Genomic DNA, 14,380 nt, shown 5'->3' with positions numbered 1-14,380 from the left:
CTTTCTGTAGAAATTGTCCTACTTGTCGTGACCTGCTGAAGTTGTCGTAAGCACGAGGACAGGAAAAGCCTCAATGATGCTGCTATTTGTGTGTGTGGGTGTGTGTGTGTTTGTGTGTGTGTGTGTGTGTGTGTGTGTGTGACAAATGATGAAATTGGGGCAATGTTAACTTATGCATATGAAATTGCATTGTCACTATACAGTTTACTATTTACTCTATTTACACTGTGAGCAATATATATATATATATATATATATATTAGTGTATATGACTGGATTTGTACAGATACTTTTGTGACTCAGCAAGACTGAATGACTTGATTTATGACTTTCCTAAACCAAGTCGCAACTTGACTCAACTTGCCCCCCCCTGCTTAATTTTGCCACAGTATTGGAACTTCATTGAAACTCGAAGTTTAAGACTTGAGACTTATTTACGACTCGCACATATTTGACTTGTTCACACGTCAGGTACTAAATACGTATCTGGCGGAAACGTGAATTCACGCAGCTAAAAGCCATCTTTATGTAAAAATAATTGTCATGACGCGTGCCTATTCCAAATTACTGCGCAGGGTTTGGGGTGTACAGTTCGATCTGATTTTTTTCGCAGAGCTCAGGTGACGACGTAGAAAAAGTCAAATTCAAAATAGCTCAGACACAGATCAATGATGCAGAGTATTTTTAGATCAACGACATCTATTTATGTTTTTTGCCGGTGAGCCGCTTGGTATTTATGGCACTTGGGAAGAGAGAGGGCGCTGGAATAAGGCAGATGAGTCTTTGTTGGGCTTAATATCACAAAGAATATTGACACACGGAGGATCTCATGCAATGGATTCAACATTTAAGTGAGCTCCGTCTGGAAGTCGTAGCGAAATATTTGTTCCATATTATTAAACAGTTCAATGCCATGGAAACATTTCAAGAAAATAATCATACTGATAAAATGCTCATTTGGTCTGATAAAGACCGTCTTTCTGTCTGTCTGAGTTTTTGTCAGGAAAACGCATGGTATTAAGAGAATAACAAAAGTCGAGGTATTTGAAGCTGCTGCTGTCTCTGGAGTCCCAAGAAAGAACCTCTCGATGTAACGTCCCCTCGGCTTACAGTCATGCGTAAAGATGTACAGTATTTCAGCCAATCCCGACTCATGCTCACGAGGCAAAACATTTACTACGGCAAGCTCAGAAATCCATAATGATGAATTTTCAAACATTTTTATCAACAAAAAAAAAAAAAGCAATATTTCTTTGAATGTTGGTGTTCTTAATGGTTGGTTGGTCGTTGCCACCGTGTTCCAAAAAAGGCTGCAACTTGCCCAAAGAGGTGGCAGATTTATGATTTCGGCTGTAATGATGGGAAGTGAAACAGAAGGCAAATTTAGGGTGCCTGAAGGTGTCAAAATGACCTCTGACCCGTGGCTTCAGCAGTAAAAAAAAAAAAGATTATCATGCAAGACAAGGCAGCATTACACACTCAGGAAAAACACGAAGCTTTAGCTACTATGCGAGATCACCGTAATCCCTCACCTTAACCCTTCAGCCATTTTCACTGAAGCAATCACCTTCGCTCCCGGCTGTTTTACTGGATTTGGACTGATTTTGCAAGGCCCACAGAATATTGTGTTCTATTGCTATAAAAACATGGAAGCTATCAAAAGAAAGCGTCTTTTCTTTCATCAGGAAAAAAGTCGATTTCTATCTATATCGGTTTTGCACTAATTAGCTTTAGAATATAGCTAAGTTTCATCATTTTTCCCATATCTGTGGGGGAAAGCCTTTTCTGGTTGATCTCTTATACTCTGCTGCCACCTGCTGGCCGTTTTTTTTAATAACTACCATTGTTTCAACCATTCTCTTCAGTTCAGAGGCTGCATCAGAGCCTTCTGTACGCTCTCGCATAAAACTGGACCAATCTCTACGTAATGACAGAGTGCAAAGTCCCTACTGTTATAGATGCTAATATAATTATGATGAAAATGTTATTAAATGGAAAGTCAACCCAAAAAATATGCAGCTCCACTAGTCTAAACATAGTATCCTAATTAATATTGAGTTTATGGAATATGCACCAAAAAAACACCTTTATATCCATCTCAACAGGGCAGCCATTTTGTCACTTGCTGTCGACTGTTAATGACGTCATCAGGTTAAGGTACGCAGGTCGCAGCTCTGCTTGCTAATGTCACATGACCAAACTCAGAAAACAGGTGATCCGTCCCATGATTGGCTTACGTGAGACATGAGCAACCGTGATGTCATTTTCAAATCGACAGCAAGTGGCAAAATGGCCGCCCCCCCTGAGATGGATAAAGACGGCTTTTGCTGCCTAACTCATATTCCAAAAGTGCAATATTGGTCAGAATGCCGTGTTTAGACGAGTTGAGGCATATGCAACATATTATTATTGCAAAGAACATTTTTGTGTTGACTTCCCGCTTTTAAACGTAAATTTTCAGAAGATTTAGGAAATTAGGAACACGTCGCACACACGGGCTGAACATGAAGTGTCAGGTGCTCCCGGGTTTATCAACTTTCAAAGTCCAGATGTTTCCAGTTAAAACCTATTTTTTTTTTTTGCATTTTCGCAGCTGTCATAGGCTGTATGGGATATGATGTAGAAAAAGAACCCTGCATTCATGAATACTCAAGCGTGCGCCATGTTTGACAAGAAACTTCATCGCACATTTTCATCAAGCGGCCTTTTTACTTGCGAATGTAGCTTGGCAGGAAAACGTTGAATTGAACTCCCGTCTCCAAAATGTGACAATTTCCCCCGACTTTATCCGATATCTTAGCCGCCTTTACGGAAAAGACTGCGTAAACAGCGTCGGCGCTGTACGCGCTTCACTCTCACGGCCCGACGCGGCGCCTGAGGAAAGATCGTCATCCTGTCATCGGCAGAGAGAACGGCAGGAATGAAGTTGCGCCATCAAGAAAAAAAAACAAAAAAAAATGTTTAGTACTTTGCCTCAACGCAGGTCTGTCCTTGCCAAGTAAATTAAACAAGTTTTCTCTTTGGCTGGAAGAGTTACAGAAATACTTATCGCTAAGCCAGATGTGTAAGAAGGTCCCCCCCCCCGCTCGGCGCAATGAAGACGCAGGGCGCCGTCGCTTCGCTCTGCCTTCTCTTTTTTTTTTTTTTTTTTTTTTTTTTTTTTTTTTAAATAAAAAATAAAAAAATAAAAATAAAAAATAAATCGCTCTACCTTCTCGACGCAGATGTTTTGACAGTTCTCCGTGGAGATTCGCATTCGCGTCGATCTTCAAAAGCTCTCTCATCTACGCGACGTGACATCCGTAGAACAACCCTGTGGCAGCGCACGCACAGCATGATATACAGTGGATGCTCCTCTGCGGGTCGCCTGATGAGGAAACCATCATGTTTGCCGGACACACATGAAGTACAGAGCAAGTCAACCGCGCTCACATAAAAAGTCCCGGGATGCGATTTCTCAAACGCTTGTCTCGTTTTTTTTTTGTGTGACACCTGTGGAAAAAAAAAAAAGTGTGAGGCGGCTATGATAAACCCCGCTGCCTTTGCAAGCGCCTGATGGTCTGCTTTTGAAGTGGAGGGGCAGAAAAAAACGGAGAGCCCCGGGCGGGACCTGCGTGGCGTGTCGCGCCGGCTCGCGCTCGGGTGGCAAAAAAAAAAAAAAAGTGGAAAAGTCAGCGACTGCGAGTCGCTCGGTGAATTAGCAAATTGCTCATATGATTGAGTCAACATTTCTCGTTTACGTCCGGGAGCTTAAGGGAGGAATCTGAGGCATGCATTTGCGAGCCTCCTTCTTCTTCTGGACAATGCAGCCGAGATGATTCCAGTGTTATGTCACTTCACGAGACGCTGTCCAGAGACAAATTGCTGGATGAGACAGCCCCGAGAAATGATCTTCGCATCGGGCCGATGGTGTTTTCCGACTGGACCAGTCAGTGTGCTGCTGTAACATCTGTTCTAAAACATCATTTCTCAACCACAAAGCAAGGAAACCGCTTTCACCAGATAATTAGCCAGTGCATCGTTTAGATATGACTCAAAGACTTTGCGATAATGCTATTTTTTTTTTTTTTTTTTTTTTTTACAATAACAGCACATGGTTTCTTTCTCCCGCCGACTGTTCATTTGTCATCATCGCAGTGCTTTCTCCAATGCTAACTTATTTTAGCAGAATTTGAAGCACTGTGCTTTGTTACAAGTGGACTATTTTCATGCAAAACAAGCATCATGTACCTCAAAATCATAAGACTGTACTTATATGAATGCGTAACAAGTAGGGCAGCTTTCAAATATTTGTTTCATTATGTATTTAAGGCCGAGCCTGGTGAGTGACATGTGCGCCGATGAATAAGAGTATAGAGTAGTCGGCCCTAGTTAGCCACTCAAGCTAGCCAGTCTGTGTGTTTCGTGCCTGATCGTGTGCTACCACAAAAAAACATTATATTGTACTTAGATGAATGTGGAACAAGTCGGGCTACCCGCTTTAGAATATTTTTATAACTGAGTATCTTATCAATGATTGTATTGATTAATTGGATCATAAATTATGTTGCAATGATGCAAAACGTGCATGTGAGGTGCAGTATTTTTTTGGTCCACTTGGTGTTGCCATTCTCACATCCTACACCGTAGTATCCGTGATGATGAATGTGTGTCGTTTAAAAGGCAGGACCTCGCCTTGTGAGTGACGTGTGCGCCGATGAATAAGGGTATATAGTAGTTGGCTGTAGCTTGTTTCTTTCATGTCTTCCTGTTTGTTCAATTAAGCGATTGACCTTGAGTGGTTATTGCAATCTCAACTAGTGGCGTGCATGTTAGATTAACTAACAGGCATTGCCCAACTATTTCTACACGGGGTGGTTCGTCTGTAAACTTTGAGGTAGAGATTTTGAGAGTTATTCGATTCATGGTTTCAAACCTAGCAACTGGCGCAGGTGCTGTTGATTCAATCTCAACTAGCTTGCTGTCTTATAAAAGGACAACATGGTAGGACAAACACCCTTGAAGGACACATGTAATGCTTCTGTCGAAAACATGGAAATGAAAGAATGTGCATATGCTTGTTAACAGCAACAACATGCAACCGCTGAAATATGTCCGTTTTCTATCAATTACAGTGCATTCTTGTAGATTTTTCTGATAAACAGGTTCCTGCAAAGATATGACACAATCTTTCAGACAATCATGATCACTAATCCCTTCCTTTTTTGCCCATTCATCTACTTTGTATGGTGCTAATCCCGTTGAGCGTGGCTGTCGTCGTACTGTAAAGTTGAACTGGAATTCGGCCGTGACTGTAGTGTAGATTCTTGCGAGAAATACGGTTCGGCTCGGCCCGATGTAGCTCAATAAGCGTCTCAGAATATGTGAGCCATGCATCCTGCTTTTCTGGCACGGGGTTCCGAGTTTTGTCTTTTCATGTTCCTTGGATGGGTTGAAACTAAAATACATTTTGGCATGTGCAATTACGATAAAATTAGATTTTCCATTTCCCATAAATTATTTAAATGAAAGTGGCCTATTAAAGTGACAAGGATGTTTTGGACTGACAGCAAGGCCCGCTTTGTGTTGCAGTTCATGCTAATGACTTGTACTCAGGAAGTGCACGCACTATTTTGGAACACAGCGGAGCTGAATGCACCAATTGTGCCATAAAAAGCGATACCAAAAAAAAAAAAAAAAAAAGCTGAAGGAAGAGGATTATTCTCCTGATATTGGCCAACAATTGAAGACCAGAAAGGGGACCTGATCCTTCGCCTTGGTAGGAACGATCGTGCTCAATACAGCAATAAAATGTGTAACGTTCTAAAGTTATGAAGCCAATTTCAATAACATGTTTAATTGAATCAGATAGAATGAAAAAAGCAGAGGCCTCAGCATTGAACCTTGTGGAACACCATACGTTCCAAATTAGATGCGAATTAATATTGCACATATTCATCCGGCCATTTTCTTGTTTTGCTCAACATAGTGTGGAAGGGATTATAATAATAAAGAAATCACAGCCGCATGTCGACGACCGAGTGCGCCAAATGAGCATAATCACCTGCAGCCAATGATGATATCATCACAAATGATACGAGTCGGGAATTATGCGTTTGTGTTTTTAGTATTTTATAATCTCTCATGCTAGTTTCAATTCAATTTTGGTTATATTGGAGCTCAGTTGTACCTCATGTTGTGACTCGTAAGTCCATTTAAAAAGTTGCGACTCAGTTATGCTTTGTGTGTAGCGATGTTTTGAGCGCTTCGCTTCTACAAAATAAACAATCTCCACTCAGCATGCATTAAGCTGTTTTGTAAGGTGTTGTTTTTTTGGCGCGGCCGCGCCAGCACGCGCGCATTGCCCAACTGTTTGAGGTGTCTCCATCTTTTCTGATCACTGCTACATTTTGTTTCTGACTAAGTGCAGTAGCTTCCTTTTAAGCCGTAAAATCAAATGCCAGGTCGGTGTTTGAACATGATAAGAAAGATCTGGCACACAATGAAGGAGGCTCTTCGCTTCCTTAACCAATTATTAGCAGCCGGTGCGTGCGCGCACACAAAAGAGCTACCGCACCGGATGCAAAACGTGTGTTTCGTCTTGAACACAAGATGGATGGTCAGTGCAATTACAACGGCGGTAGATGCATATTTATTCAGGCCGGTCAGACTTTACGGGAGGCGTTCCGCAAGCTGACAAACGTCTTGTCTTTTCAACGCATTGATGTCGAAGTTGATGGAGCGCCCGTGGCCCTGCAATTCGACGGAAGAATGAGAACAAAGTTGCCCAGTTTTACGCCCCCTCTGGTTTCTTTTCTACTTCAAGAAGAACTTAACGTTTTGGCAGCTTTGTTAGCATTCTCATGAGAGTGTCGCATTTCAGTCGCTACACACGCGCGCGCACACACATTTTCCAGTTTGAAAGAAAATCCGCATGTTACATTGGCTGTGGCAAAATGCCGTAAATCATGCTCAACCTCTTTTATGGCCTCCCTGCTAAATACTACATGTAAAAATAAAAAAAATAAAAAAAAAGTAATTGAAAAAAAGTAATGATTTTCAGAGCATAGTTATAGCCACTTTTTCAAACCGATACCCGTTTAAGTACTCAACTATTGAGTAGTCACTGATTCAGATACCAATTACTGATACTACTATTACATTTAAAAAAAAACAAAAAAACAATGACGGATAATTTTAAAGAAAGGCCTATATATCCTAATGTATCCATTTTCTTCTTAAAATTGCATGAAATAAATGTCAAATTTATATTATTCTAGTTTCTAGTTCCTGATTGTAAAATGGGCACAAGTATCGGCTTGCCATGCACCAATGAAATGAAGCCAGGTATCGGCCCAATATCGATACCTGGTAGCGACTGTATATCAGAATAAAGTTGTGATATTTAGAGGGAAAATGTGTACTTGTAAAAAGAATAAAGGTCTAAAAATCAAGAAAAAAAGGAACTGATAAGGGTTGTAATACTTAAAGACAAAAATAAAAATTTGACACGATTAACTGCAAATTATGAATATAAAAACGTGAAGAAATGTGTTGATGTATTTCGACAAATAAGTTCAAACAGAATGAACTTAAGTCTCTTTTGTTGGGTGCCATAAACATTTTTAGCAAATATAATTATTATTATTAATTGATCAATCAATTTATTTATTTATTCCATTATTGTTTTGATATTACTCATCTGAACCCTATTTAAAAATATTACCTGACTAATAATAATTGCTGTTCTTGAATCATTTTTGTTGTTGCCATACTTATTTTTTCCCACTTCAGCCCATTTATCAGTAATATAGTGAAAATTAGTGGTGATGGATATTTTTTTTTCCTTAATTAGTTAATTTATAGTGTGCGTTTCTACTTGCACCCCTAACATTTTTAGAATAGGGCCCACTGTGCATGCTCCTGGTAAAGAAAGTTAGTCTGGAGCCCTGTAATATGAATATGACATCACCCTTTACTACTGTTAACATCATTTATTATTATTTACTAACCCATTTATTTTCAGTGTGGCTCCTAACATAGAGCACTCAAACACCTGCTGGGAAAATCACATCCTTTAAAAAAATGTGCAAGAGGGAAGTTGAAGAACGAGGCGGCCATATTCTTGACTGACAGGCCACTCGTTGGTCAGATTACATACAATTACATTTGGCACTTCAGAGACACACAAAGACGTGTGCGCATGCCGGACCATGCGCCGTTGATTGCAAACAAGGCAGCATGTTATGAAGGCGAGGGGAGATTTTTTTATTTTCATTTTTTATAGAAAATATTTATACTCAACTCGATTGAACAGCCATTTTTCTTATTTCCATGTATATCCGTACGGTTGTGTTGTACTGCCCCCAGGTCGCCGAGGCCCACGGTGCACAATCACAATTAATTAATCATGATGCACGAATTTTTGTTATTTACTTTCTACTTAATTATGTTGCTACAGTATACTTTTTAAAAAGTTAAACATAATAGACCATTATTTTATTTTTATTTAACGAATTAGGATCTTTTTTTCCGAGTGGCTGGGACGGATTAAGAGTAATCCCATTGATTTCAATGGGGAAGCATGATTTGGGATACAACCATGGTCACCAAACGATTTAAACTTATATCCCAAGGCACTACTGCATTGGATGGAGGTGATCTGTAGTTTTCAGGTAGCATCATAACTTTATATCAGGATTGCCAGTTTTGCCTTAAAAATCAGTCATTTTCTTTTTCTTTCTTTTTTTTTTTTTTTTTACAAATAGGTGCCATTCATCACCTCTTTTGAACGTGTTTTATTGCTCTCGGCAGCGTGACGCTTACTCATGAATAATTACAAGGAGGCAACTTGCTTATTACAGAGCGTTAAGAGACTCGCAATCTTTTCATCTCACAATTCGCAGCCTCAATTCAAGCCGATGCCATGTGGAATGTGAAGATAAAACACCGTAACGTGATTTCCATGGATTCGAATGCCATATTCCAATATAGAGCCAATCAAAGTGGAATGGAACGGTGATCCCAACCGGGCTGCCGCGGGAAATGATTAACTCTCATTTGATTAATTACTGCCATTTTATGCTAATCTATACATGCTAGCAACGTGTATTGACAGGCACAACAATTAAATGTGCTTTCATTAGAAAGCAGAAGGTAGAGTAAATCTGTATCCACCTGTTGCCATCCATGGCATGGTCCATTTTTATTTGGTGGCATGCTGACAATTTTTTTCTGATTTAAGTGAGTGCCTTGGCTTGAAGTTTGGCCAAAACTGCACCAGAACATGCAAACTACGTCATGTTACGTACTATGTCATACGAGTGTCATTTTTTGATTAGATCTGATTGCAGTGCTGGTTGCTGAATGAAGAAAATATTCCATAAGCACTTTCTCGATCCCCGTCACAGTGTGGAATTGCATGTTATAAAACTGATTTTTGTAACATACGATAAATAAAAGATCACGTTTTTTTTTTAAAACCATAAAGCCGAAGAAGTCTCAATTGAAAGCAAGGAGCGAAAGAGGGGATGGGCTTCCCCGTGACCTGAGGTCAATCTACAGTGACAAGCTGCAGCTTGCATGCAACCACCGGTGAGCAAGCACATTCGCTACACTGGCGTCTCCAGTGATACTCTTGACATGGAAGCAAAAAAATAAAAGGCACGCTTATGTACGGTGACTCATCGCTGACATCCGAAAACCACTGAAGATGCTGATAAATTATTAACCTCCTTCCAAAAGTGTTCCGCAAATACTTCCCGAGCGAAAATGTCAACCAGACAACACGATGGCATCACTTTAATGGGAATCGGGGGGCCAATCAGATTTTATACTACAAATGAACTTTTTTTTTCATTTATTCGCATTTTTTGTAAGCCGAGTACATAATCGCAGCATTCAACAATTCTCGCTTGCCGCCGAACCAGATGTGTCTCTACACGCTGCCCACATCAGGAGACACATCCATGTGACAACCTGGCTGCAAGCTTTGACAAGCTGAGAGCGAACACAAAACTTCCTTTTTGATTCGCCTCCCTCGCACCCCCCCCATGCAAATGATCGTGCACCTTCAATTTCTTCTTACCTTGAGTGGGATCGCCTTCCTTCTCCTTTGCCACTTTCTTACCGCCCTTCTTTCTCCCTTTTTTATCTTTCCTCTTAGTCTCCGTCATGCTGTCAACAATGAAGTAAATCCTCTCGGTAAAAGAGCCCCAAAATAAAATGTGGAGGGAGACAAAAAAAAAAAGTAGGTAGTCCTGTGGGGGACGGGGGGTGGGGGGGGGCAGCGTGTGGCAAGAGGGCACCCGCAGACTCTGAGCCCAGTTGGAGCGTCTCTCCTCCTATATAGACTCGCACCAATCAAGTACAGCAAGGAACCAACTACTCCTCACAGCAGGGTGAGCGAGAGAGAGAGAGAGAGAGAGAGAGAGAGAGAGGGGGGGGGAGTGAGGAAGGAGGGAAGAGGGAGGAAAAGTAGGGAGAGAAAAGGTGGGGACGGCTTAAGAAAAGTGAGAGAATACGGAAGAAGGGAGGAGGCAGAGGAAGGCATTTCCCATCGCTATCATTCCCTGACTGGATCTTATAGATAAGTGGTGGCTCGTCCAGGCCCTACAGCCATAAATGAGCATCAAGAGGAACCCCCCCCCCCCTCACCCCCCCCCCCCCCCTCCCCTCGAGAAAAGTCCCATGTGGTCCATAAAAAATAAAAATAAAAGGTTTCCTCTACTAGCATCTTCTCTCGTTAGTAATGACCCGTGCACAAGTGAGACCAAGACCCCCTCTTTGCACTGCTGACCCCACCCAGATAACTCAAGCGGTTGGGGTAGGGGGGTGGAGTGCATGGTTGCGGGGGGGGTCTCGAGGTGACGGTCTGCCCTTGCCAATTTGTAGTCAGGGTCACAAGCCACTTCACATCTGGGTCCGATTTGACGCGCTCAGATTCAGGAGATACGTGTAAGGTGTGGGGGAGGGGGTGTGATGGGGGGGGGGGGGTTCGGAGGGTGCTTGTGAGGTGCTAAAAGTCCGATCCCAATCAGCGACAGACTGCTTCTTGCTAAAATTACACAAAATCATCTTTTGCTTCCTGTCTTGTCTGCCAGAAACTACCCCCCAACCCCCCACCCTCCACCCTCGCTCCCCCCCACCCTCGCGCCCCCAACCCCCACCCCGCCTCCACGCGAGTCGCAACACGCCCGTGGATGCACGTCTCCCTCGCAGTCCACGTTACAGCCAGGTGTCGCCGATACCCAATGCGGAGGAAAGAATCCAGATTGATTAAACAAGATGGTATCTTCCAAAAAAACGGCGAGTAACAGTAGACGGGACCCTTTTCTGCAAAAGCGTTTTCAGCCCGCGGGTCTCATCGATGTGTAGGTTAGCGCCGAGCAAAGCCAGGCTTGAGGGAAATGTTTGGACAAAAAAAAAAGCAAAAACTTGACTGCAGGTGAAGGCCAGTAAGAGAACGCTGCAGTTATTGATGTCCATTCTTTTTTTCTGTATACGTTGACCTGCGATTTAAACTGCATTTATTGTTTTGATCACCATATGCAAAAAAACGATATGATTTTCGCCCGAATTTGTGGGGGAGTCAAACGTGTGTCGAAGTAGAACTCATCCTTGTAATGCTTGAAAAGGTTTCCTTTTTGACATTTGAGTCGCAATGTAACCGCACGAAGTCTTCCATCACATTCCTTAATAATATCTTACGTCATTCTCAATGAAAACAGAAAGTAAAAAAAAAAAAAAACTTATAAAATGTCACAAACTATTCTTCATTTCTGCTTTCAGAACGGCACATTCCCATCATCTTATGTCATCATTTGCAAAAAACGGGAACTGTCCAGCCAACATATGGACGAGCAAGCATAAATCACTTTTGGTTACAGGTTCAACCTTGGCGGAGGTCTGTTCTCTATTGCGTAAGACACGCCACAGTAAAGGAATCTGAAACAAAATGGCAGTTTTGATCAAAAAAAGTTGGGTTGGTTCAATTTTGACCCAATTCAATTGGGTTATTTAATTGAAACAAAAAAGTTTGGTCAAATGATTAACCCCCAAAACAACCAAAATAATTGGGTGGCCTTGCGGGTTATTAATTTAATTTGACTCAACATCCATCCATCCATCCATCCATCCATTTTCTGTACCGCTTGTCCTCACAAGGGTCGCGGGGGTTGCTGGAGCCTATCCCAGCTGGCTTCGGGCAGTAGGCGGGGCACACCCTGAACTGGTTGCCAGCCAATCGCAGAACATCCAGTTTGGGTTAAACAACTTAAAAAGTTGAGATGGTCCGTTCTTGACCCAAATTTGGGTTGATTTATAAAAAGAAAAAAGAAAAAGAAAAAAAATGATTTTCAGGTGCAACTGCATTTTTTTTTTGTACAAAACAACCTAATGTTTGGGTTGTTTTGTGAATGATACATTTGACCCAAAATGATCTTAATTTCTCATGTCCACCAAGTGTGAGCCCAGCACATTTTTAAGCTTCTAAAAAGAATCACAGGTCAGCGGACCGCTTCATCCAAGGCCGCTGCTGAGCGAAGGGGAGAATCATGCAACTCTCAATGAAACCCGGCCATTCAAAGTCAAAACCCAAAAAAAAAAAAGGGCGGATGAGTCATCTGCTGGGCTCTCCCAGGTTTTGTCTGAGTGCCGCCCAGGGAGAATTCTTGACGCGTCTCGGGAGGAGTCGGCGGCGGCGGCAGCGGTTTGTAAGGGGGCAGCTCCGAGGTCATGTCTTAACAGGTCAACGCACTCAACAGCGCACGCCTCATCTGCGACGCAAGAGAAGCACAAAAGGTCAACGCGTGGCCAAGTTCCGACACGCCAGCCTGCGCCGACGCGGTGCTTCCCTCAACCTAATTGCTCTTTCCTCGCTACTCTCTCCTCCTCGCGGCTGTTGCAGATGATCTAATCTGTCAGCGGAGGTAACCGAGTCCTGGCAGGGGGGGCTGCGGTGTGGAGAGACCCCCCCCCCAACCCCCACCCCCCCAATATCAACACTCACTTCCTCCTACATTCTACAGGATGGGACGCTCGCTGGGCCTGTTGCGTGCACGTGGGTGGGCATGCGGTTTATGTATGTGTCACAAAAATGTGAGTATTAGTGACATCGGCGCGGAGGAAATGAGGATACGGCGCGTCGATTTAGAGCAACGCGGGGCCAGTTGTCTGCGTTGAGAAACCGATGAGCGCAATCAGACACATCCTCAAAACATGCAAGCTCGTGAAATGTGAAATTTGCCGACAGCCGCTACGACGGGACGTGTCCGTAGGAACCGCGTCGGAAAAGATGCGAGCCTCTGGGACGGTGTGCATTTCAAAACCGAGGCTTGCCGCCAAACTATTCTGCAAACCTTCTGGGCTGCTGCTCAACTGGAAACAAACTATTTTGTAACGTTTAATAATATAAACGCATACGTGCGTGACATTTACTGCGTGCCACTTGGCGGCGTTGCAAAAAAAGTGAAAGAGAAGATGCGCCGTTAAAAAAGGGAGGGGAAAGGAGGAAAATGTACTATAAAACAATCAATCAACGTTGAAAGGTCAGATAATCGTTTGTGCAGGCATTTTGGAGCATCAGAAAAAGCAGCAGCATGTGGACTAAGACAAGACTCCATGTCAGCCATTTTGAGAAGTGATGATAAATAATATTATTATTTGTATTATTTGTATTATTACTACAGTTGTTCTGTCCGTTTTATTTTATAACTTATATATACTTATATTCTCAGTCTTGTATTATTTCGTTTTTTACTCCCATTATTTTGTATTTTGTAGCATGGCATCATGACTCCACATTCTTCTTCATCTTATCTACTGTATGTATTCCTTTTACAAAGCTCCCCCTAGTGTTCAGACTGAGAACACACCCTATAACGTGTTGCTTGCCAGTAGCGTGGCCAGAAAATTTTCATATAACTAATAAAAAATATATATATATATCATAATAACAATACAATTATTAATATTAACAAAGCTCCCCCTAGTGTTCAGACTGAGAACACACCCTATAACGTGTTGCTTGCCAGTAGCGTGGCCAGAATTTTTCCATATAACTAATAAAAAAATATATATATCATAATAACAATACAATTATTAATATTAATAATAACCATAATCATAGCAGAAAAATCACAGATACCAAAATGTTCCCTTTGGGCACCGTGTCGCTCCGCTTGTGTCCTCAATCTTATTCAAAATAATACAACAAATATCCTCCAATAAAGTTTCTCATCCACGCTAGAGCATCTGCTGTTTTTCAACAGACGTGGGCCGTCCTTGGTTCGGGGGCGTGGCGTCGGTGGAGGGGCACAGTGGGCCAGCGTGGGGAGGGGCATGACTTGCAGGGCAAATTCTGAAAAAGAAAAAAAAACGACCCGAGCCCTAAATGTTCTGA

At 42.2% G+C, this 14,380-nt stretch overlaps 1 protein-coding gene across 1 annotated transcript in view; it reads right to left on the bottom strand.

Moving 5' to 3' along the window:
* The window catches only part of nrg2a (neuregulin 2a), a 90,248-nt gene that overhangs the window by 47,992 nt on the left and 27,876 nt on the right, over positions 1-14,380 (bottom strand). The window lies entirely within an intron of this gene.

This window comes from Leptonotus elevatus, chromosome 16 (assembly GCF_054856555.1).
Source record: "Leptonotus elevatus isolate MCC_2025b chromosome 16, RoL_Lele_1.0, whole genome shotgun sequence".
NCBI classification, from domain to species: Eukaryota; Metazoa; Chordata; class Actinopteri; order Syngnathiformes; family Syngnathidae; genus Leptonotus; species Leptonotus elevatus.
The sequence above is the reverse complement of the archived record's forward strand: the minus strand, read 5'-3'. Positions and strand labels throughout refer to the sequence as shown.